The following is a 25,644-nucleotide window of genomic DNA, read 5'->3' on the forward strand; positions in this document are numbered from 1 at the left end:
GATCTTAACATGTAAGTGCCACAGGAATATTAAGGAACATGCAAAAGGAATCACTCTCATTACCCTAAATTGTCTCACAGATGAAAGAGCAGAAACCTCTATCAGAGAAGAGCTGCTGGTTGCATTCACTCTTGCCAACTGAAAAAACTACTGGAAGCTGAAGCCACTGCTGAAAGGACTGTTTTCCACCAGGGTCACTACTGAAGAAACAGCTGCTAGTTGGTACTGGAAGTAGCTGCTGAGGGTGACATGATAAGAACCTTTGCTGCCGGGCACTGCTTGAAGCAGCAGGTAGTTTCTCGCTGGGCACCACCTTCAGTTCAGAAATCTCCAGCTCATACCATTTTACTTTAAGATTATATTTGGGAGAAAAAGGAGTTATTCCCCCATCTAAGGGGAAGGTAGAAATTGTTATTCATTTTCTTTCTTACTACAGAAAAAAAAATTACTTATGCCAATAAAAAGACCTGAAAATCATCTAGCCCTCACATTTCTAGCCAGCAGAAAGAGGGACATGGAAAGACAGTCTCATACATGCAATTGTGTGAAGAACAAGTTCAAAATGAACAGGCTTTGGAATGCCTTTTTTTAAGCATCATTATTTTTCTAAGCCTCTAGACTGAGGTAAGTTGTTCCTAATTCTAAAGAACATAAAAATGATTTCTCAACCTTTTCCACAGATGGTAATATTCCTGTAGTCATTGCTATTGTTAAACGCCAATTAATCCGGTGCTAGTTCTATAAATAATTGACTTTTTTTCTTTCTTTAGGTTTTTAGAATATAGATCTTTTCTTTCTGGTTTTGGTCACTCCTGGTTTTATTAAAATTAATATACCTCAAAAAAACTGCCTAAACCTGTTAGATGTTTTAAGTGTATTTCCAGTCTGTGCAGACTATGACCTCTGCTGGGAATTTTCACTGAATTTGCAGTGAACAGAGAGAGTTTTAGTTCCATCAGAACCTAAAAACAAGAAAATCTGACACTAACACTCAAGTCCATCCACAAATGACCACAAATATTATAAATATTTGTTCATATATTAAAATATAAATATATGAATTAAAATAGAAAATGTATTTTAATACTAAGATTGAGAGTAAGGATTTACTTGACATGAAAGCTTGCAGTATAATTCTAGGAAATTAGTTTAATCTATATTTTTAAGTATAAAAAAAGTAATGACTGTTCTTTGAAGCAAACATTACAGAGAGACACTCAAAGAAGATGAGAGCTATTGGATTAAAATACATTTTTTCTCTGCTCAGCTCAAAGCCTGATTCAGGTCAGGAGGTTATATGGCATTCTAGATACATCACTGGGGATATTTTTTCTTTTTCGCTAGGTATTCCTCCCCTCATTCCTACCTCAGGATTTAATAACATTTTAGGAGGAGACAATAGAGTTCTACCTCTTCTTACATGGGTAGAGAAATTACATATTCCTTAATATTTGTTGGTGATCACTAGTTGAAGATTTTATGCCTAAATCTTGCTATAGATCAACTTGGGTAGTCATTCTACTATGGTAATACACTCAATAAAAGTAAGACTGTCTAGGCATACTGGTTGCATTTAAAAGCCCTCTTTTATTAGCTTTAGAAGTTTGGGATGAGAATACATAAAGTAAGATCTGGTGTGGGCTCTCTGTGTAATACTGTTAAACACACGTAGTAAAATATTTCTGATAGGCCCATGTAACAATTTTAGCTATAACATAAGTGCTAAACCACACACTGAAGATTTGAAGTGATAAGAGTAAGTACATCATGAGAAACACAAGCTTAACAACAAAAAAGAGTAAGTACAGCAAAAAATACCAAGTATCATTTTTAAAATGTAAAATTATAAATTTTTAAAAATTCCTTCATTTTTCATATTTTAAACAATGAACATGTATAATTTTATAATCAAACATTAGACATCTAAAATATATAAATATAACATATTATCAATTGAAAACATTAAATAACCATTTAAGCAAAATTTTACACTTAAATCTAAAAGAAGGTCAAGGGTGGGAGGAAAGAGAAAATTCTGTTACTATCAGTTTCTTGTTTCTTCATGACATGGTGATACAGTTGTGCTCTGCCCAGACCCAAGTCTTCCTAGGAGGTGGAGTTGAAATAAGTCTTCTGGGCTCCTAATTAAAGTTAACAACACATTCTGGTGGTCAGAATTACAAAGGTGTCTCAGGAACCAGCTGCTTTAATCAAGTGAACAAAAATTGAGTAATGTCTTCATCTCACAACCAAGCCTGCCTCCAGACAGCACCTTTGAATAAGATACCATTCCAGCACTCTTACTTCAGTAACAAGATCTATGCCCAGAAACTTGATGTCTACCTCTTAGACCTTGAAGAGACTGGTATTTTTGCTGTCCTCAAAGTGAACATCTTATTTAGCCTCAGTCTTAGAATAATTATATTATATTTACTCTCCAGCCACTTAGAAAATTAATGGCTTCAACTAGAACCAGGATCAAAACTCAGATGTCCTAAAGAAGTCCATTTCCCATTGGGAAATATTTTGACTGATTCTCTCCCTCACTTCTAAGATGTCACCAAAAGATGAAGCACCTTCCCCACCCCCTCTACACACACACACACACACACACACACACTCTATCACACCCCAAAAGAATATAGATGTATTTGACTTTCCTGAGAAAGTCTCAAGGCTAGTCACCATCAATTGGAAAGCATCTTGAAGGTAAGTAGAGGAGACTATCAATCTGTATAACTCTGATGAATTTTGCAAAGTGTTGATTGTCTTTTAAGTATATAATAGAATAGGAAAAGTGAATAATCTATTTCATGTAAAGAAGTCTCACCATGACAACCTTCCCATGGGATAAAATAATCAAGGAAGGGAAATATTTTCTAAACTGTATTAGATGACTTCGCAATTAGATCACATCTTCCTTCAGGCACCACTGAGTGCTTCCCCTACACAAAAGAATTTGGTATCTGTTTCTTGTGGGTAGTTACTTGAGAGAGGAAATTAAACATTTCTAAAAAGGAGAATCAAAGGGGTAAGGGTTATAAGAATGGTGAAGAAGAATGAAGAATAGCTCCTAGAGAGCACTACAGCAGACGTCAGAGAAGAGGGTGAAAAGTGATGCCCTGAACTTTACAGGGGAAGAAGAAAGCAAGATTGAGAGGAAAAAGCCACCAGAGGAGGCAGGAAGTGGTGTTCTCCGCTTCCTGGAAGGGAAAGAAGTTGCAAAAACTGAAAAAAAAATGAAAGCCTGATACAGTTCACCTGCTAAAAATAAGGACTTGCCCAGGAAGAAGGCAACTGCTACTTAAATGAGTAAGAAAGGATTCTGCCAGAAGCCAGCATTGGAGCAGCATCCTCCTGAGAATTAAATCATAACAGCTAACATTTATTGAACACCTGCAGTGTGCCAGGCACAGTTCTAAACATTTTATACGTATTAACACACTTAATCCTCATAATAACTCTACGAGGAACTGAAGCCAAAGCAAATCTGGGAACAGAGTACAGGGTGGAAGGCAGAAAATCTCTCCTCGCCCCTCAAGGATTATGACTGCTCTGATGTCATTCCCAACATTGAACTCCATGAACCTGGACATTGTGGGATTCTTGATCACTTTCTGTAGGCTGCAAGTCCAATGTTTTGTCTTCAAAACAAAAACAACTCCTTAATGAAGTTAAGCAAGGAGTGCCGTAATATCTACTGTATTTTCCAGGAGATAACCAAAATCAAATATGATGCCAGGGATGATTCTAACAAAGACTAACATTGAAGTTCAATAAACACTGACTGCTTCAGCCTTATGTTTAGAAGAAAAAAGATTTTTAGCCAAAGTAACAACAAATAGGAAGACAGAGCCACATCTCTGAGAATGTTGTCTAATGATGGTTTGCTTTGAGCTTTTTGGGGTGGGGGGAGGTGGAAGATTAAGTTTTAATGGAACTATTAAGTTTAAAAAAATAAGGGGGAAATTAAAAGATGTATTTTAAAATGACATTAGAAAATACAAACTAAAGAAACATTCATCATACTTGTTTTCACCATTTCTTGGTGATTTCTGAGTTTCCATTTAGACCGAGAAATACATAAAGAAAATGTGTTAAAACCTAATTTTTCTAGTAAAAGAAAAAAAAGAAAAGTTCAGCCACTTCACAAAGGGTGCCTATACTCTTTATTTCAATTTCCTGCAAAAAAAATTCTCTCTGCTCTCTCAGCAGTATTCTTTGCCCCTTTAAATTTCCAAACTCTGTTCTGAAGCTGTTTTATGATTGTTTTCAAAGGCTTCTGGTAAAGTACTGGAGAGTGTATTTGTGTGTGTGTACACACACATACACAAGTGCATTCATGTGTGTTTTTAACAGTAAAAATAAGAAACTACCTTTCCATTTGGGTTAGAACTGAGATGAAATGAGGAATGGCTGCCACCAAGCAGAAAATGTGCTCACTTTATGTGTGCCAGTTAATTACGACACTTCAGAGGCGTTTCCGAAAGGATAAGGCAAGCTGCATAAATTTAGCTGTAATCCAGGCAGGCAAAACTAATTTGCAGGGGATGGCCTTATCTAGCCGCTGCAGCTTTCTCAGAAAATTAACCTTGGATATTTGGGCCCAATTCAGAAAGTGTTTGATTTTTTTTTCCTTTCCCTGCTCAGCGTAAGAGAATTTTTGAATTCAATACAATACCTGACTTTTAAGAAGCACGATGAATGCTGTAGGCAGTTCAGAGTTATTACTGGCAAGCAAAAATATAATTTTTATATATACATATAGATGATTGTCCTTCATGCCCATTATCCTGCCTTCTTACATGTGCATCAGAGGGTTTATCAGTGTAGGTATAAGGGGTTTCTCGGATTAAGAGAAGGGTGCCACTCATTTTTAATGTACTTAGAAAAATTCATCAAAGTTCATTGCAGAATAAGTCATGCATACTGACTTGTTCATTCCAGTGGAAATGAAGGAATCCCCATAAAAATAGAAGTTTAATGAAGTGTTAGAGCCAAGTCTTGCCTATCATTAGTTATCACTGATTTAGACCCTTACTTGATCACCCACTATTAATTAATCTCACACAGCACAGTTAAAGCTTCACCTTATTACTTATCATGTAATCATTCATTCCATGAATACTAACAAGTCAGCATGATTTTCATGTGTTTTCTCATTTAATCCTCATGTTATCTCTGTTTGTATTTCACTAGTTTCACCAGCACAAGAGGTAAAGATTTTATATATCAGTGTTTCCAATCCACTTCAAAATTTCTCAAAGCAATGACAGTATGTAAGCATCAATGGAGCTCTATCGTTTGGAGGTAAGATTTAAGGCTTTTTATCCAAAATATAATTTTAACTTTCTTTGACTAATTTCTTTATAATACAAATATTAATGGTTTCCATCTTTTCAAATTTTAAATTGCAAGGTGAATTTATATCAACCAGCTTTAGTAACATATCCATAAAAAGCCTCACATGACTATTGATAGTGGCTGAGCTGAACTTTAAAGAAAAAGTTTTTTTAATATCCCATCTACAATATAATTACTGTTTCACTTATTTCAAACCATAGGAGTTACTTATTTTAAAGTGCCATGAACTCGATTGGCAATAATTGTTCTTGAGGATGTCACAATTAGGCAGAAAGGAACATATTTATAATAATAAAAGAGCCATTTTAAAACATAGATTGCACACTGAATCATGAAATGTGAAGTAATGACTCCCATTTGGATCTAAATTTTCCTCATGCTTGTTCAATCACCAGGGCTAAATGTTATCGCTATTTATAGTTACACCCTAGGGTGGAAGGGGGAGGGAATTCGATGTCATAAAGAATCATACATAATACATAAAGACTGAAACTACATTTTATGAGAACTGAAAAATTTAAGAAACTCTGGCTGAAATATGGAAATGTTGTGCCAAGCAGAACTTCCTCTTACACAATAACATTAGTGAAGATTTAACAGACATAAACACAGTAAACCCTCAAACCATTATGGTGTTATCTGCACTTCTGCTAACATATAATTTATTTTAATGAATAATTTGAATAAACACACTGAGGCTAAGTTTGAAGGTCACTAGAAAAAAGACATCATCATAGATGCCAATGCATTAAATATCAGCTATGTGGGCAATCAAAGTCACAAAGTAACTACACAGATGCATTACAAAATACTCTTACCTACCAATAAACGGTTTTATAATTGACTTTTAAAAGGTATTTTCTACTTCAACCAATTTCTAAAAAGTTAATTAGCCTGATTATAAAGAGTCCCAATTCACTTTAACAACACAAAACAGAAGAGAGTCCTGCAAATGCTCCCACCTGGCAGCAATTGTCCAAAATACTGTAGGTACTTCAAGGTCAGGGACTCTATATAATCACTGTAATTCCCTGGGGTCAAATGCAGTGTCTGTAACATAGAGGGCAAACAATAAAGTCTGGCCAAATGAATGTATGATTGAATAAATGCATGAATGGTGGATAGATGAATGAATTAATGAATGAGCATATAGACTGGCAAAAACAATTAAATTATTTAATTTTCAAAGGGAGCTCTAAGCTTTATCATTTCAGTAACCCCAAGAAGCTCTGGGGTTTCCTTGCTGGTGTCTTAAGGGTAAAAGACCTAAAACCACTGTCACTAGTTCCTCCTGCCCCTTTAATCCCCACCTCCGCCCATTTCTTCCACCCCACACACACACACTTCTCATCCAATTTCAGCAATTCTAATTTTAAAAGTTTAAAAATATGGTGATATATTGAAAGAACAGTTCAAACAGTTCAATTAACAGTTTGATGCACTTGAAAATTTCAAGAAACACACCTAGTATAAAAAATAAAGTGCATGTATTTTCTATTTCTTCAGCTTTTCTAAAAGGATGCATTAATCTTATGTCACATTTGCTACACAGAATATGGTTTTCATTTTCATTTCTTTGATTTTAATGAACAATTATATCTACTGTCTCATAATTGAAAAAATACTTTTGTCTCAAAAAAAAAATGTCTTGAAAATACATTTTCTGAATTATTCTAAAGGCATCTCTTATAATTTACCAACATTTCCTAAACTAAAATTAACCTTACAGCTCTTCCCTAGACTACCATGGATTTTCAGGAATTTGCTAAACAAAATAGTCTTTCATTAAGACAATCTACTCCTTCTATTCCACCAGTATTCACAGGTTGTCTACTGGTGCCTTGCATGACACTGGGGGTATAACTGCTCTCACAGAGCGAGTGATATTCATCGCCTTTCTGAATCCTGGAGAACTTTTATAAATATCATTTTGGAATCCAAGTACATGCAGTGTATAGAAATCAAATTCTTCAAATATACTTTAAAACTATAAAACTCCCCAAAGTTTCATTTTTGCTTCACTTGCAACATAAGTCACAATTTACTGCCAGTTTGATCAGTTATAACCAAACCAAGTATTTGAAGGGAAGCACGCTAACAAAAGAAATTATACATCTTTTCAAAAGTAGGGTCTGAAACCCATGAATATAAACATAAATTTATACATTTTGAAGAGAATCATACACTTTAAAAACCTACCCCTTATTCCTGTGCCTTCTTTTGGAACAAATACATTGTTTTACTTCTTTCAAAACTTCAACTATTGCCAATAATTATATTGAGGAACATAGTTCCAATTTGTCTGATTCTCTGTAACACTGACTAGTAGTCTCCAAAGTTGGTACACATTCCTCAAGATGTGTCCAAAAGGATTAGCTTATTAGGATGCAAGTAAGCCAGTATTATTAATTCAATATGTGTTTATGTTTATCAAAACAACTAAAGTTCACAAACCATTAAGATACTGATCGACACTGGTATCTTCCCTCAACCCACATATCAAAAGGATAGTACTGCCATGTAGTGGTCGAGTGTATTAGTCTGTGTTCACTTTGCTGATAAAGACATATCCGAGACTGGAAAGAAAAAGAGGTTTAATTGGACCTAAAGTTCCACATGGCTGGAGAGGCCTCAGAATCATGGTGGGAGGCGAAAGCCACTTCTTACATGGCGGAGGCCAGAGAAAAATGAGGAAGCAAAAGTAGAAACCCCTGATAAAGCCATCAGATCTCATGAGACTTATTTACCATCACGAGAATAGCAAGGGAAAGGCCTACCCCCATGATTTGATTACCTCCCCCTGGGTCCCTCCCACAACACATGGGAATTCTGGGAGATACAATTCAAGTTGAGATATGGGTGGGGATAGAGCTAACCATATCATTCTGTCCCTGGCCCCTCCAAATCTCATGTCCTCACATTTCAAAACCAATCACGCCTTCCCAACAGTCCCCCAAAGTCTTATTTCAGCATTAACCGAAAAGCCCACAGTCCAAAGTTTCATCTGAGACAAGGCAAGACCCTTCCGCCTATAAGCCTGTAAAATCAAAAGCAAGCTAGTTACCTTCTAGATACGAGGGGGTAAATACACCTGTTCCAAATGAGAGAAATTAGCCCAAACAAAGGGATGGCAGGGCCCATGAAAGTCTGAAGTCCAGCGGGGCAGTCAAATTCTAAAGTTCCAAAATGATCTCCTTTTACTCCAGGTCTGACATCCAGGTCACACTGATTCAAAAGGTAGGTTCCCACGGTTTTGGGCAGCTCCTTCCCTGTGGCTTTACAGGGTACAGCCTCCCTCCCGGCTGCTTTCACAGGCTGGCGTTGGGTGTCTGCGGCTTTTCCAGGCACACAGTGCAAGCTGTCAGTGGATCTACCATTCTGGGGTCTGAAGGAAGGTGGCCCTCTTCTCGCAGCTCCACTAGGTGGTGCCCCAGTAGGGACTCTGTGTGGGGCTCCGACCCCACATTTCACTTCCACATTGTCCTAGCAGAGGTTCTCAATGATGGCCCCGCCCCTGCAGCAAACTTTTGCCTGGGGATCCAGGTGTTTCATACATCTTCTAAAAATCTAGGCGGAGGTTCACAAACCTCAATTCTTGACTTCTGTGCACCCATAGGCTCAACACCACGTGTAAGATGCCAAGGCTTGGGGCTTCCACCCTCTGAAGCCACAGCCCAAGCTCTATGTCAGCCCCTTTCAGTCATGGCTAGAGCAACTGGGACATAGGGCACCAAGTCCCTAGGCTGCACACAGCACGGGGACCCTGGGCCCGGCCCACAAAACTACTTTTTCCTCCTAGGCTTCTGGGTCTGTGATGGGAGGGGCTGCCATGAAGACCCATGACATACCCTGGAGACATTTTCCCCATTGTCTTGGGGATTAACCTTTGGGTGCTTGTTACTAATGCAAATTTCTTCAGCCAGCTTGAATTTCTCCTCAAAAAAATGGGTTTTTCTTTTCTACTGCATTGTCAGGCTACAAATTTTCTGAACTTTTATGCTTCTCTGTTTCTCTTTTTAAATAGAATGCTTTTAACAGCACCCAAGTCACCTTTTAAATGCTTTGTTGCTTAGAAATTTCTTCTACCTGATACCCAAATCATCTCTCTCAAGTTCAAAGTTCCACAAATCTCTAGGTCAGAGGCAAAATGCTGCCAGTCTCTTTGCTAAAACATAACAAGAGTCACCTTTACTCCAGTTCCCAAGTTCCTCATCTCCATCTGAGACCACCTCAGCCTGGACTTTATTGTTCATATCACTATCAGCATTTTGGTCAAAACCATTCAACAAGTCTCTAAGAGGTTCCATACTTTCCTACATTCCTGTCTTCTTCTGAGCCCTCCAACGTGTTCCAGCCTCTGCCTGATACCCAGTTCCAAAGTTGCTTCCACATTTTCAGGTGTCTTTTCAGCAATGTCCCACTCTACTGGTACCAATTTATTGTATTAGTGCATTTTCATGCTGCTGATAAAGACATACCTGAGACTGGGAAGAAAAAGAGGTTTAATTGGATTTAAAGTTCCACATGGCTGGGGAGGCCTCAGAATCATGGTGGGAAGAAAAAACCACTTCTTACATGCAGCGGAAAGAGAAAAATGAGGAGGAAGCAAAAACAGAAACCCCTGATAAACCCACCAGATCTCATGAGACTTATTTACTATCATGAGAATAGCATGGAAAAGACCAACCCCCATGATTCAATTACCTACCCCTGGGTCCCTCCCACATCATGTGGGAATTTTGGGAGATATAATTCAAGTTGAGATTTGGGAGGGGACATAGCCAAACCATATCAGTGAGGTATCCTTAAGAAATCATAGGAGTTCTATTATGTGAAGGGGTGGTAGTATTACCTTCCCTTTTTCATTTCTTTTTAGCATATTATGACAAATTGCAGTTTACATACTCTGTTACATTAATTGATTCTGTAGTATAAAACAGTCAACTATCATAATATGGACATATGGATTTTAAAAACTAATACAATCATCCTCAAATTAAGAATGCTACAACTCCAAGTGAACAGTAAGAGATGGGCCCGCACCCCTACTCCTAGTGCAAGCTCACCATCAGTCATGTTCAAGACCAAAAGTATGCCAATCACATCTGCCAAAATGTCAGCCTAAAACATCCAGTGTTATAAGACTACCTGAGTGATGGGCTTATATCCACTCTAATCAACTATATTCTGATTTTTTTAAAAAAGTGATTTCTAAAAGATGGCTTGTATCATCTTTTTACTTTCTATTTTTACATACACTGCACATTCATGAAGTAGCTCAGCCATATAATTTATACATAAATAAATGAATAGCAGGAGCCATGCGCAGAAATTTTTTACGGATAGACTCACACAATATCAACTTTGGAAACCTCCTACCCAGAAGACTGAACTTTACTCCTACCAGGGGTCCAGATTGAGGCTATGAATGTCCCTTCCTATCTTCATAGGAATCTTGAAACTCTCCTACTTCCACAGAGGAAGATGATTGAAAAAAATGCATAGCTTTACAGAGATGGACACTCCCAATTCTGTTATTCCTGGTAGCATGCCCCTCACTTAGCTTCCTACAACCATAAAATAAGTTCATGCAAAATGTCCTTTTATCATCACTCACCAAAATCTAGAAAATAGGTTCCAACTGGAATGCTATACAGACGTAGAAAAGAGTGAAATCATGTCGTTTGGAGCAACATGGATGCAGCTGGAGGCCATTATTGAGTGAATTAATGCAGAGACAGAAAGTCAAATTTCAAATGTTCTCACTTATAAGTGGGAGCTAAACAACGGGTACACATGGACATAAAGATAAAGACAACAGGCACTCGGGACTCCAAAAGGTGGAGGGGAGCGATGGTTGAAAAACTACCTATTGGTTACTATGTTCACTATTTGGGTGATAGGTTCACTAGAAACCCAAACCCCAGCATTACCCAATATACCTATGTAACAAACCTGCACGTGTATCCCCTGAATCTAATATAAAATAATAATAATAATGATTATTATTAATTGTGTGCTTTTTCTCCTATTTAAAAAAAGAAAACAAATTAAATAAAATAGATATCCCCCGTATTTAGCCCTCTATCTGATAGAGAAGAAACTGGGGAAGAAGGCAGAGGTTTACTTAACCTTTTTGAAGGTTCATACAAATAAAGCTTTACTGCCTAAACAGAGTGGTAGGTCAGCTTCTATTATTTAAAATGTTAATCTGATATCTCTCAGGTTTTCGGTTTGGAGATCTGTGACTTTATGAGTTTGCACATTAGACAGATGGTCAGTGTGAGCCTTTATAGCCTAGCCACACATATTCTCTAGCCCTGGGGGACCTTGTGTCTTTGATTACCTCTGCAGGACTTACGAAGACTAGGAGCTGGAATTAATCTCTATTGGAATTTGCAAAACTGTATTTAGCTCTAGAATTTCCCACGGTAACATCTTTTAATTCTGGTTTCATGTCTTTTATTCAAACTTTTCCTTGAACCTGTCATATTGGTCTACGTCCTAATTTTCAGATCACAAGCCCGGACATTATACTATCTTCTAGATTCATTTCAGCACTCCCAGAGTATTGTAGGAAACAAAATTGTAAATAAACAGTGAAGAACCACTGTGGTAAGTAACATAGCAGACGTGTGAACAAGGTGACGTGAAAGCACCAATGGCCCACTGACTTGGCCTAGATAACTTGGAAAAGCTTAGCGTCAGTTATATTTAAAATATATCCTTGAAATGACTCACATGGACAGGGCTGAGGGCTTGTCTTCGGGGGTATGTCACATAAAAGAATGGAGACACGGGTGTTAACAAGGAAACTTAAAACTCACCAGATGGCTTAGTGTGGCTGAGAATTGCATGGGTGATGTTGGTAGATGGAAATGGAGAGAAAGGTGAAATAGAATGGCAGAATGTGAAGTCAGTAAAATAGACCAAGATCAAGTTGTATGGGGCATTTAATATTTTGGGGGAATTTAGATTTTGTCTTGGGGTATTAGAGAATCATCATGGGTTTTTAGTTTTATTTTTTCTTTTTGAGACAGAGTGTCGTTCTGTTGCCCAAGTTGGAGTGCAGAATGGCGTGATTTGGCTCACTGCAACCTCTGCCTCCCAGGTCGAAACTATCCTCGTGCCTCAGCCTTGTGTGTAGCTGGGATTACAGGCATGAGCCACCATGCCTGACTAATTTTTGTGTTTTTTGTAGAGACCAGTTTCTCCATGTTGGCCAGACTGGCCTCGAACTCCTGGCCTCAAGTGTTCTGCCTGCCTCGGCCTCCCAAAGTGCTGGGATTACAGACATGAGCCACCACTCCCAGCCTATCATGGATTTTTAATTATTAGAGTGGCTAGACTATTTTTTTCTTAGACAGAGTTCTTCCAGGCTCCTACTTCTCACCATTTTGTTGCTTCTAACCCAGTATTTACTATGAATTTTGACTGTTTCCAAAGCCTTGACATTTTCCCAATGGTGGCTGACCCCACCATATCTTACACAGGGACCTTAGAATGCACTCTGGCTATTAGTTCCAGCTTCCTACATTATGTATACCCTTCTATCACCACTCAAGCTTGACTTTGACTTCCACTAAAATATATAAATATATTTGGAAAAACTGTCAATGATCTAATAAGAAAAACTTTGAGTACTGCACTTTTCAGATTCACAAATTTGTACTTTAATGTTTCAGGGAATTTAAACACTGTTGAAATTTCTCTAAAGAGAATTGAAACAATTGAACAAGTCTTTCCTGATCCCGGTAATTTAGGAAAGCAAGTTAAGAACAATGTCTTCAATTATTTTTTGTTTTATTACTTCTATAAAATTGTAATGAAGCAAATTCCCCTTTCTACTCTTTGAAGGTGTCACCATGCACCTTTACAGACAAGGAGGAGAGTTATTTAACTGCCACTGAACAACTCTGGCTGCAACACAGCTGCTAAGAGTTCTTTATATTGATATTCAGCATAGAGAACTTTGGGCTGCAGGAGGTCATAGAAAATAGGATTATTGCAGCAGAAATAGTTGAATCACTCCTGAAACTGTTTATGCTCTTGTCTTATTCCTCATATCCCCACTAACAGATCTATGTTTGGTCATAATCAGACTGGATTAAGAGAAAAATCAATTTAATAGTAAAACTTCACACTTCCTTTGTTTTTCTTTTCTTCGCTTTTAACGTTTGTAGGGTAGTCACGGAAATAATTACAAACATCCTCTGAAGTAGCTTTTAAAGAAGTGAAAGCAAAAACAAACTTAGATAACCAAGAAGGTTCTTAAAGTTAACTAATTGCTGTTTAAAACTCTACACATTCATTATCTAAAAATATTAATTCTCAAAACATTATTTTCACAAAATAACTTCTCTAGTTTTCATTCTTCTAAACAAGACTTTGCAGAGATTGCTGCTACTGAGACGTCAAAACACCAAGTGGTTACTTTTTAATTTAGCCCAAGGTAGAATTCTGTAGTTTAAAGTCAGTGATCCATTGTGAAATTCAATTTCCTAACTGCTTAATTAATTTATGTATACAATGTAATAATATTTAATATGGTGTGCACATTCAAGATGCAGTAAGCTTCCAAATAAAAATCTAGGGCAGGATTCCAAAAATATCTGAAGTTTCTTTTTTTCTGAAAACAATTAGCAAGCATTTAAAAAATTAATTTTGTCGTACCCATTATGAAGTGTCTACCATTAAAGGACCAAAAATAGTCATTTACTTGTGAAATGTAGAAATGAATAGGTTGAACTGCTTCCCCAACCCTTGTGCTGATTTAGCTGCTGTTTCAACTACTTATTGAGAATACTAGACTAAATTAAACGTCTTTAAAATCAGCCATAAAATACACAAAAACATTGATTTGCCTTTTTCAATAACAAAATGAATTCAGTATTTCATTTACTCGTTTTGTAGGGTGTTTGGAAGGTCATAGGTCAGTTAATGATTCCTTATTGAAAGAGTCAGAAGGAAAACACCACAAAGGCATCTGAGTTATAACTCCAAGTGAAAGGACAACAAAGACAAGTCACAGGTCAAAGGTGTAGAACACCTCATTCCAAATCATGTGAACAATTTCACAAGTGCTTATCCAAAGAATGGAGCTCAGGAGAAAACTCAAGTATCATTGTTGTAAGAATAACTTCTATAGGACCTAAACAAAAATACAGATCAAACATGGTCTTCATGAAAGGCTGAAAATAGACAATCCAGAGTCTGGAACAGGCCTACAGATACATTTTATTTGGCCAATAGAGTTTTTAGTGGTTGTTGTTGTTTTAATCCAATAAATTTTTAACAGATAAAAACAAATGATTGCTAACAAAAATTCAGTTGAGGTCTTCTCTTGAAAAAAAAAACAAAACAAAACATAATCTGGCAATGTTCTATTTATATTCCCACATTGTCACCATTGGCGGGAGGCAAGCAGGTGCTCTCACTTTAGACAGAACAGTGGTCTCTTCCAGTTACCAATGTCCTGTAAAGCTGCTTTACCAATTTATGCTGTCTAGTCCTCATAAATTTTCAAATTAATAACCAGCCCAATTACATTTTTGCTGCTTACTACTTGATAAACCTTTTTTAATAAAGAAGATAGAAATACTAGTGACAAATCAAACTGACAACTCTATTACATTAGAAATGAGCACCTTAAAGTCACTCAAAAAAATTTTTACAATCCAAGTGACAAAAAAAATCACTTAATATTATGGAAACTTCTACAATAAGGAAAAAACACTAGTGTAATATTTGTCTCTAGTATTTTGGCCCCATAACACTCATGTAAAATATATAATATTATTTAAAAACTCATTATGGAAATAGTATTGGTAAAAATAACATAAATATGAATTGTAAAATTTTGACTGGAAAATTTTAAGCGGAAAGAACACAAATTATAGGGTGAATTCATCCTGAGCTCACATTCTCACTCTATCACTTACCCATCCAACCTTAAATTTCTTCACTGGAAAATATCTATCTAACTCATTCACTTACTCATTCACTCAAAAAATATTCACCTAGCAACCTCTTGGGCAAAGTACTGTGAAAAGCTCTGGCGATACAGTATGTGTAAAACGTTTTTCCCCTGCCCTCCTGGGTCTTATGCTGTAGCTAGGGAAACAAATATTAGATAGCTAATTATACAAATATTAATTTGTAGAAATATCATATTTAATTATCATTGTGGCAACTCTGAAAAAAAGCATTTAACAGGGATTCTTGACCTCTCTTATCTAGAGTTAGAAAAAGCTCCTGGAGGAAGTGATATCTGAAATAAGTTTGAAAAGATAGGTAGTAAATTAACTATGTATACTGGGGAAGAGAGGCCTGAGAGAAGAAACAAATGGGATGATGGCCCTAGAAGAATTTCAGAGAACTAAGAAGGCAGGTGGAATGGAAGTGCAGAGAAGGAGGGAGTGGTAGGGAGATTGGAGAAGGAGGTGGGGCCTTTGCACATGTTTAGTATTTTCACTTCCATCCTCAGGGCAATGGGAAACCACTAAAGTCATCTAGGCAATGAAGTGTTTTGAGAGCTTTGGCATCTTTTGAAAAGATTACTCTGGCTATAGTGAAAAGAGTGGATTCAAAAGGGAGAAGTGTAGGTAGAAATGCAGGGAAACCATTGCAACAGTCCCACTGAGAACAACATTCATTCAAAATAGAGTGGTAGCAGAGGAAATGAACAGAAATCAAGCAACATTTAGAAGTTATGACTGGCAGGAGTCAGAGATAAATTGTATTGTGTGTGAGGGGGCTGAGGTGAGTGGGGTCAGTTCTGGACTTGTTAATTTGGGATGCCTGTAACATTAAAATATAAATATCTATTAAGCAGTTGGGTATGTGGACATAGAGCACAGGGGAGAAATCAAAGCTACAGATATCAGTGTAGATAATGGTATCTCTTCATGTATCTGTTAGGGAAATTTAATATAAAAAGTGTGTAACAATGCCTGAAACATAGCAGGTACTCACCCCTCTCTTAAGCAACTATCTCTTCTACTTGGTAAATTTCTTCCCCAAGTGAAGACAAGTAGTCCTGAGTTCCATTTCCTAGACTCCTAAGATCAATAAATGAGCAGACTAATTCCTTTTTTTCCACATAGTATTTAGGGCCTTTCAAATGACCTCTAAGGCCTCTAGGGCCATCCCACAGATCACTGAAATAGAGGAAGGTGTGTATTGGAGCCCTAGGCAGCCACTTGGCAGTGGGGAGAATGCAAATAAGAGCCCCAAGCTTTATGTAGGGAAAGCTCCAAATGCTAGAGAAAGCTTAACATGGTAAAGCACATGTGTAACTCCACAATGCTCAAATTCCAAATCACCAAGTAACATTTCTCAAAAGGACCTATTGCCCTAAGAAATAGCTACATTTCTCAGCTTGTGTGCTACCTCCTTAACTATTGTGAACTTCTTGTCATTTTAGGGTTTCTTACATGGTAATTATACCTATAGTTTGAACACAAGCCTTTCAAAAAATACATCATTTGGGGGGAAATCAGTCCCAATAACAAGATGCTACTTACCAGAAGTCTGGGAACAAGGCTAATCTTAAGCAAAAAAATGTATAAGCTTTGGCTGAAGGGCAAGATTGGTCATAAAAAATAAACCTATCTCCCCTATTCAAACACCAGATGAAGCAAAGATTTTTCTTTTTTTTTCCTTTTCCCCTAGAGCAGATTATAATTAATCTCAAGAAATTGAGTAGGTATTTGTATATAATCTATGTTCAGAATTTGTAGCATATGTCCAAACTTTGTGTATTTCAGTTTTAAAAAGAATCTGCAGAATATAATTCTTGGCAATCAGCCAGTAACTGCCTACACACTTTTCTAAGCACAACTAGTTGAAGCTTTTATTTTTCTTACCTTATATTGGGCTTTTTTACACCAAAGTGATTTGACTCTGCTCAGAAATTATGAAATTATGCAATTGTAAAAACCCTTGAAATCTAAAACCAGAATTATTTTTTGCACAGATAATAGATACATAGATCAAACCTACATGTATACATACCCACTCCATGTGTCAAACATTTAAACTTTGTCAATCAACCAAATCAAGATCATTTCCTTCTCCAATCTAAGAAATGCTGATTTCTGCTAAGCCCACACAATTGAATCAACTACATTTTTTATGAAACACAAAATACTGAAAAACACAAGGACACAGTGTAAAAAAATTTTCATGATCTCTTATGAAAAATTTGAGCTGAAATAAAAGCACAATCTATTAACCTTATGTCAGAGCTTACATAATACCTAAGCTCAAGACCAGTGATGAGTTGTAGTGTGTGGGGGCAGCATAGAATATTAGAAAGGCTACCTACTGTGGGACTTAAGCGATTCATTTAAATTATTTAAGCCTGTTTTGCCACCTGTAAATCAGGTGATAATTTCCAGCAGGCAAAACTATTTGAGGATTAAGCTATTGTATCTGAAGCTACTGACACGTAGTAAATACTCATAAATCGGGGCCATTCTTATGTATTACTGTTATGATTATTACTGATCTGAATTTTAAGATAATTTATTGTAGCATTGCGCTATTTCTTACTTAATGTCAGTTTATCACAGGAAAATAAATGTTCATTGTTAAGAATCCTTGGTGTGCATTACTCAATAATTAAACAGGCTACAGTGTTTTCTATCAAAATGTCATATCAAGTCTTAATACAATTGGTCAAATCATTAGCTGTCAAATTACTGTGCTCTATTAAGTGTTACTATACTTGCTTAAGTGTTTTATTTTTTATTCTGAAGGTGGTTGAAACTTTTGTTTGTGGGTCATTTACAATAAGAACCAATTAAGGATTGCATTTTTATATTTGATTGTTCTAATTAGATTAATCATTCTGATTTATATTAATAGGGATAAAGCCATAATTTTTGCTAAACCATTACACAAACAATGTGCTAAAGAATGTATATCTAAAATGCTAGAGTAGATGTCCTATAACAAGAAAAGAATAAATCTTATCCAATCTAAAGATATACCAAAGCCAGACTAAATAAATGGGAGATAGGGTAAACCACCTAAATAATTAAATGTTTTATTTAAATTGACATTTTTTTCTTATTTTAGTTGGTAAAATTCTGAATTCTTGAAGTGATATTGCCATATTATGTATATAAATACTTTATAATTTGCTATAATTTAAAAGAATGCTTTTTCAACATTAAAACTATGACACTGCCCTATATACCATATCTGTACAAAAATTATACATTTTAGATAACCATCCAGAGATATTTCTCTACTTCTTGGAAAAAATATCAACATTGAAAACATTTAAAAAATTAAACAGTTCTTTTGTCCAGTTCTTTTGTTTTAGGGTTTTGTTTAAACAGTTCTTTTGTTTTGTGTTTTTAGATAAGAAGTTTTGTTTCATTTGAATATAAACTCAGAAGGAGATGAAAGTTAAACTTCTGATTTAACATCACAAAAATAAAAGTAAATTGGAAAAAAAAAGCCTCAACATCAAGTTAACTAAAAGTTTCAACTTTTGCAAATGGTTGTGTGTGTGTGTGTGTGTGTGTGCACATACTACATTTCTCTCTGTTCCCACTTCAACTATACTTATACTACCCAACTGTAGATACATATTTCCACTTTTTCCTTGTGCAATTGTTTAATACTTCTTGCCTTGGTTTTTTTTTCCTCTGTACCCCCTGCTAGTTCAGCCCTCACCTCACAGACCACCAGGTTAGCCATATTACAGCTCAACTCTGCTTGTGAGCAATCTTGCCAAAGCCATCAAAGCAATTCCACATGTTACAGCTTTAGCAACCTGACTCCAGAATATCTTTGCTTTCTTACATCTAACTATTTCTGAAACTGCTCTTTCTAAGCCTCTTCCTCAGCCTCTTGTTTGACTAGATATCCTTCAAAAAAGAAAAAAAAATGAGCTGGAAATAATTCTGTCTTACCATCTCTCCTGGCTTTCCCTAATGTATGAAACTTTGGTGGGAATTAATAAATTCTATAATGAAGAAGTCTGATTTTTAAAAATCTAGCATATTAGCATTTTCTTTACTTACTTGACTTCAAAACTGACACATTCAAACAAAACTAACACAGTCACTAGCTCTTTTTCAAAAACACTTTTTAACATTTGTTCTACAGATACACTTTGAACTGCAGATACGGAAATCCTGCTCTTAAGCTTGGTCTGTGCTTCAGGCGGATTGGACAACTCCCATTCTCTGGTGACACCCTGTGCTTTGATGCTCTGGGCCATCTACACCTGTCATCCGCCCCCTCCCCATCTACCCATCTATAATACCTTAGCTTCCCATCTCTGCTTAGTGACTTGTGTATATATCTTATTTCTTCTACTACATTGTAAGCTTTTTGAGGACCTGGTTACATTGACTTAATTTTAGAATATCTTTCAGAATGTCTTATAGCAAAAATGTTAATATTCGTAACCTTGGTGAATTCACAGTCATGGATTGCATGGCAGAAGCCCTCAGGGAGGAAAGAGGATTTAAGGGGACTCTATTTGGGAAACGTATGAGGAATGGACAGTAAACTACTGTGGGGAAAAACAGAAGCTCTCTCAGCCATTATGTAGTCAAGAACACTGTTTCTATCACTGACGGTTGGGAAGAGACTCAAATGGAACTCCTTTGTTTGCAGTGTAGAGAAAGAAGAAAAACTAACACAAGAACTACAGCTTACAGCAGGGCTCTTCAAAGTACGGTACATTACTTTGAAAATGTCAGAATTTTTTAAAAATAATTTCAAGGTCCTCAATTCCTGTATATATTCTGTCTGAAACTTTATCTGCCTGTAGAGTCATTGAGGTGCAAGTTCTCCTTTCTCTCTCCCTCTCCCATTCACCAGCCTTCCATGTTACAAAACAGCCCTCTCATGATCATTGCCCCCTAAAGTGTAAATCTTCCACAGCTGCTAACAACCTTACTATTATAAATTAATAATTCAATAATTATCTGCAAAAATTTGTAATCATTTATATTGTTTTGATCAATTGTATGATAATATTTATAATATAACTCAACACAGAAAAGATTCATACTTAAAGCCTTTGGTTATATAAAAAAATTAATTTATAAATAATTTTTGTTGTACAGGAGTATGATAGGGTGATCAATAAAAATCCTGCAAGCATAAAATTATATTACATTGGGACAAAAATTTTTGCAGAAAGTGGAATGGGAGTATAAATTTGAGGGAAAATAAAGAATAATGTAAATGTTTCAATTATTACATTCGATTTTACATATATATGTATACATACACATATATATATAAATCCACATATATAAATATTTTAGACAGATGATGGTTATCAAACTACTTATGCATTTTTTTGTTATTTCTTTGAATACATGTAAAATAGTAATGGAAAATTTTACTTCTTGCTGTCAGTATTTATAATATACTGTCAGCCCTCTGTATCTGTGAGTTCATATCCACGGATCCAACCAATTATGGATCAAAATATTAAAAATAAACAATAACAATATAGCAATAAAAATAATACAAATAAAAAATATAGTATAGCAACTATTTACATAGTATTTACATTGTTTCAAATATTATATGTGGTCTAGAGATGACTTAAAATATACAGGAGAATATGCAAAAGTCGTATGCAAATACAACACCATTTTATATAAGGGACTTGAGCAGCCATGGATTTTGGTATCCAAGGGGGTCCTGGATCCAATCCCTGATGGATACTGAGAGAAGACTGTACTGAACTTAAGCTACTTTCTCATTATTTTCAATTTTTTTCAATTTATTATAAAATATTATGAAGATCTAAAATGTATAAAGGGCAACTTTTAAAAAAATTAGTTTTAGAGATACATAGCCAAAAAAAAAAAAGGCTACAAGGAAGAGGCTTGAGGCTACTGGCTACTACCATACTCCTCGATTACAAAACTGAATAAAATTAGCAGTTATTACTTGTGGGCACATATATATGCACACATTCTCCTTTTTATTGCATTTAACTCTCCTCCTTTGCCTATCTCCTCCACCAGCTCCATCTCTGACATCTGATGATTTGATCCAAGAGTTTCATTCTCTGGCAAGAATCTAAGATCAGAACAATGACCTGTGGGTATCGCCTTCTTCCCACCCTAGACTGAGCCCCATTCAGTAACTAAAGGATACAGCAGAGAATGGAGGCTCCCAAGGAAGTGGTAGCCAGGGCATTGACCAAGAGGGGAAGGCACATGGAGGAATATAGCTTAAACTCTTCAAAACAATATAAATTATTACAAATTTTCACAGATACTTATTGAATTATTATTATTAATTTATAATAGTAAAGTTATTCCTTAACTGCTGTGGAGGATTTACACTTTAGGGGCAAAGCATAAAGTCTTTGAGAGTACACGGCTTTTTAAGTAAGGATGGCCCTTTTAGAAGCTGACCAGTCCTAGAGACAAGGCTGAGACTGGAGATATGAAGGAGCTCCACACAGTCTGAAAGATGGAGCAGTCAGCTGTGTAAACACATGCAGTGGAATACTGATGGAGAGAGGGGCTGAGAGCTAGAAGACATGATGGTGTAGCCTTGGGACCAGTGCCTGTGTTCCTTGACCCTCACTGTCTCAGGCTGAAGACCACTATGGTTGTATGGCCCACACTTACATCTTTTGTTCCAGGAGTTTTTAAAACCCCTTTTAGAATTGCTTGTACGCTGTCCTCTTCAATCCTGGTGTTAAAATCACAGAAAAGACTAAGAAAATATTTACTTAATTAAGGTTTAAACGTGCACAATTGAGGGAAAAAATAGCTCAAGATGCTAAAATTTTTCATGTTGATTTTCCACATTAATCAAATTCTGAAAATAATTACTTAATCTTCCACTTCATTTACCTATGTAGATCAGGCTGCCTCCACCTGAGGGGAAAACACCAGATCGTGACATTTTCAGAGCTATTTTCAGACCACAGAAAGGCAGATCCAGTCCTGCCAAGGGCCATCATGGGCAGGAACAATGGGAGGTGTGGCCCAAATGTTTATTAGCATCGAAATACGTCAGTAACAATGCTATTCTCTCTTCCCACATACAGATACACATATTTTCATACACTTGCCAAGGTGCAAATTCACTTAAGATGGTTGATGCTATTTCTCCAGGACAATCACCAAGAAAGTAAGCTTTAGCAATCTATTTCTGACCAAATAAATTTTTTTGATGCTCTTTGGATGAATCTTTATCCGTATCTGGGAACTGTGTGCTGTGACTTGGAGAAATGATCACTCCCTTAGAGTCAGATGACCTCAATTCTAACCAAGCTCTACCATTTATTATTTGTGTGACCTTAGCACCTTCATACTTCCTCATAAAGTGAAGATAGTATCTGCCTCAAGAGGTTGTTAAATAAGAATATAAGTAAAATTGAAGTCAATGTTAATTTTCTTCCTTTCTTTTTGACACTGGAAAAGTATTATCACAGCATAAAATGTGTGGCTTTGAATTGGTCTCCACCTGAAAGCAAAAAGACAATGAAACGAAACTTTAACACACAACAGTAAGAATATTTTTGCGGGTTCAGCAAAAAGATTAATATTAGAAAAAGCAAAAAACTGCAAATTATATGAATCTAGGTTAATTGTTCAGGAGTTTTTTGCGTTGCAGTGAGCAGTTAAAAACAAATCACTTTCATTCATGAATACTAAAATAAATACATTTAATTTAGCCTAAATAGATCTCCCAACATAAATAAATGAGTCATATAATAAGTCACATGATATTATTTTTTTAAATAAAAGAATACCAAGAGGATGATTTGGTTTTAAGGAACTAGTTTTATTTTTTATTTTTGGAAAGCAACTAAAGGCTATTAGAAACACCAGTAGAAAGTATTTTGTGTAATTATAATGATGATGATAATTATCTGGTGATAATTAGCTAAGACTTACTGATACAAATTAAGTTCCAGGTACTAACTGAGTACCTAATATGTTACAGGCATTGGTGGGAAGGTTTTAATATATTAACTCCTTTCAACATCATAACAATCCTATATAATAATGTTATTATTATTATTATAGTTATTATTTTTAATTATTCCCACTGTAAGGTTGAAGAGTTTAAGGTTTACCCCTAGCTAGAACTGTGAGGACCTAGGAAGCAACACGAGAATCTGTTGCTTCCTAGGGGAAGCCAGTAATACTACCAGAAATCGTCTGTGAGACCTGAGGAAATTGCAAAAACAAAAGTAATCTGCCAAAGGAGTTGTTCCTTCTGATTCTCTTCTTACTTCATGTCCCCATGGAGCTGATATAAGCACAAATCTTCTGTTAGAGCCACGAAAAGGAGCATATTCTGCCTAAAATCACTTTTATTAGTGCTAGTTTAGGTACCCTTTTAGCAGTACAAACTTTACTGCAGTTTTGCAGTACAAACCTTCCCACCAATGCCTGTAACATATTAAGTACTCAGTTAGTACCTGGAACTTAATTTGTATCAGTAAGTCTTAGCTAATTATCACCAGATAATTATCATCATCATTATAATTACACAAAATACTTTCTACTGGTGTTTCTAATAGTCTTTAGTTGCTTTCCAAAAACTATATAGATAGATATAGATAGATAGATAGATGATAGAGATAGATAGACAGATAGATAGATGATAGATTAGATAGATAGATAGATAGATAGATAGATAGATAGATAGATAGATAGAGTTTGTTTATTTGTTTTTGAGACGGAGTCTTGCTCTGTCGCCCAGGCTGGAGTGCAGTGGCGCGATCTCGGCTCACTGCAAGCTCCGCCTCCCGGGTTCACGCCATTCTCCTGCCTCAGCTTCCCGAGTAGCTGGGACTACAGGCGCCTGCCACCACACCCAGCTAATTTTTTGTATTTTTAGTTGAGACGGGGTTTCACTGTGTTAGCCAGGATGGTCTCAATCTCCTGACCTCCTGATCTGCCCGCCTCGGCCTCCCAAAGCCCTGGGATTATAGGCGTGAGCCACCGTGCCCAGCCATATATTTTTTTTTTAATATATATTTTTTAAAAACACTGGGAAGATTTTTTTATTGATAAGAAAGACAATGTCAAAGAAATACCAATATAATTGAAAATTTTTTAAATGTTCTATTTTTATTTTATTATCTTAAACCCTTTAGCATGTTATAAATTACATGTTATAATAATAGGTTCCCATTTACTAAGTCAATACATATAACAGGAACAATTTTCTATAATACATAAAACATGAAAAGGTAAATATGTCATTAGTAAAGTTCTGGCTTTATTATTATTAATTATTATTATTTTCATTTCAGAACTTGTGAGACTTTTCTCAGGAATTATCCTCTGTTAAAGAAAGCAAATCCTATGGCCATGGGCAAAACAATCATTTCTAATCCCTGCCTAGGATTTCAACATGATCATCAGATACTCAGTGACACTCATTCAGCTTGCATGAGTGTCAAATTTCTACACTAGTGCCTGGGAGTCCTCTCTAACTTGTAAAACTATTCATGGGTCTCAAGCTACCATATCATACTCATACCTTTGTGGAAAGGGAGTGCAAAAGTTAATTAGTTTTAGCTAGAGGAATTAAAAGAAAACATTATCCCTCTTTCAAGGAATGAACTCAAATCTAATAAAACAATGCATAACAATGGTAATAAAGCAACAACCAAATGAGCACTATTTAACGTAATAAACACTCTTTGGACATAGCCTAAAATTCACACACAGTGTCTAGTTCACATCTATAACAGACTGAGAATTCTTTCAGTCATCAAGCAATTTGGGGTGCCTGCCACGTGACAGCAATGTGATAGGCACCAGGATGAAGTGGAGAGTCAACAGACACAGTCTCTGACCTTGTGAAGCTTATGGTCTTTGCCTATTCATACTGACAGACTGGATTCTATGCAGAGACCAAGGAATGACAGACTGTGGTGACAGGAGGGAGTGAAGTGGAAGAAAAAGAAATAGAAAAAGATGATCAGGAAAAAGTGAGAGTGAGATCACGGAATACATTTGACAATGAGAAAGAGAAAAATGCCTCCAAATAATCAAGAATATCTGGCATTGCCCTATCATTGATCTAAGAGTAGCTTTCTTATAACTTTTTCATAATTCCAAAACATTTCTATTATTAGAGCAGTCTTCATGAGAAGCTTAACTTTATATTCTTAGATTAATATTTATAGTTTCTAAGGCAAATAGTAAGTTCCCATATTTTATTATATTATCTTTCTTTTTCATTAAAACTAATATGCTACAGAGATCAAGATCTAACAATGAGGTGATAAAAAGTGAAAAGTAAATGTCA

The sequence above is a fragment of the Nomascus leucogenys genome, chromosome 11 (genome assembly GCF_006542625.1).
Source record: "Nomascus leucogenys isolate Asia chromosome 11, Asia_NLE_v1, whole genome shotgun sequence".
Lineage (NCBI taxonomy): Eukaryota > Metazoa > Chordata > Mammalia > Primates > Hylobatidae > Nomascus > Nomascus leucogenys.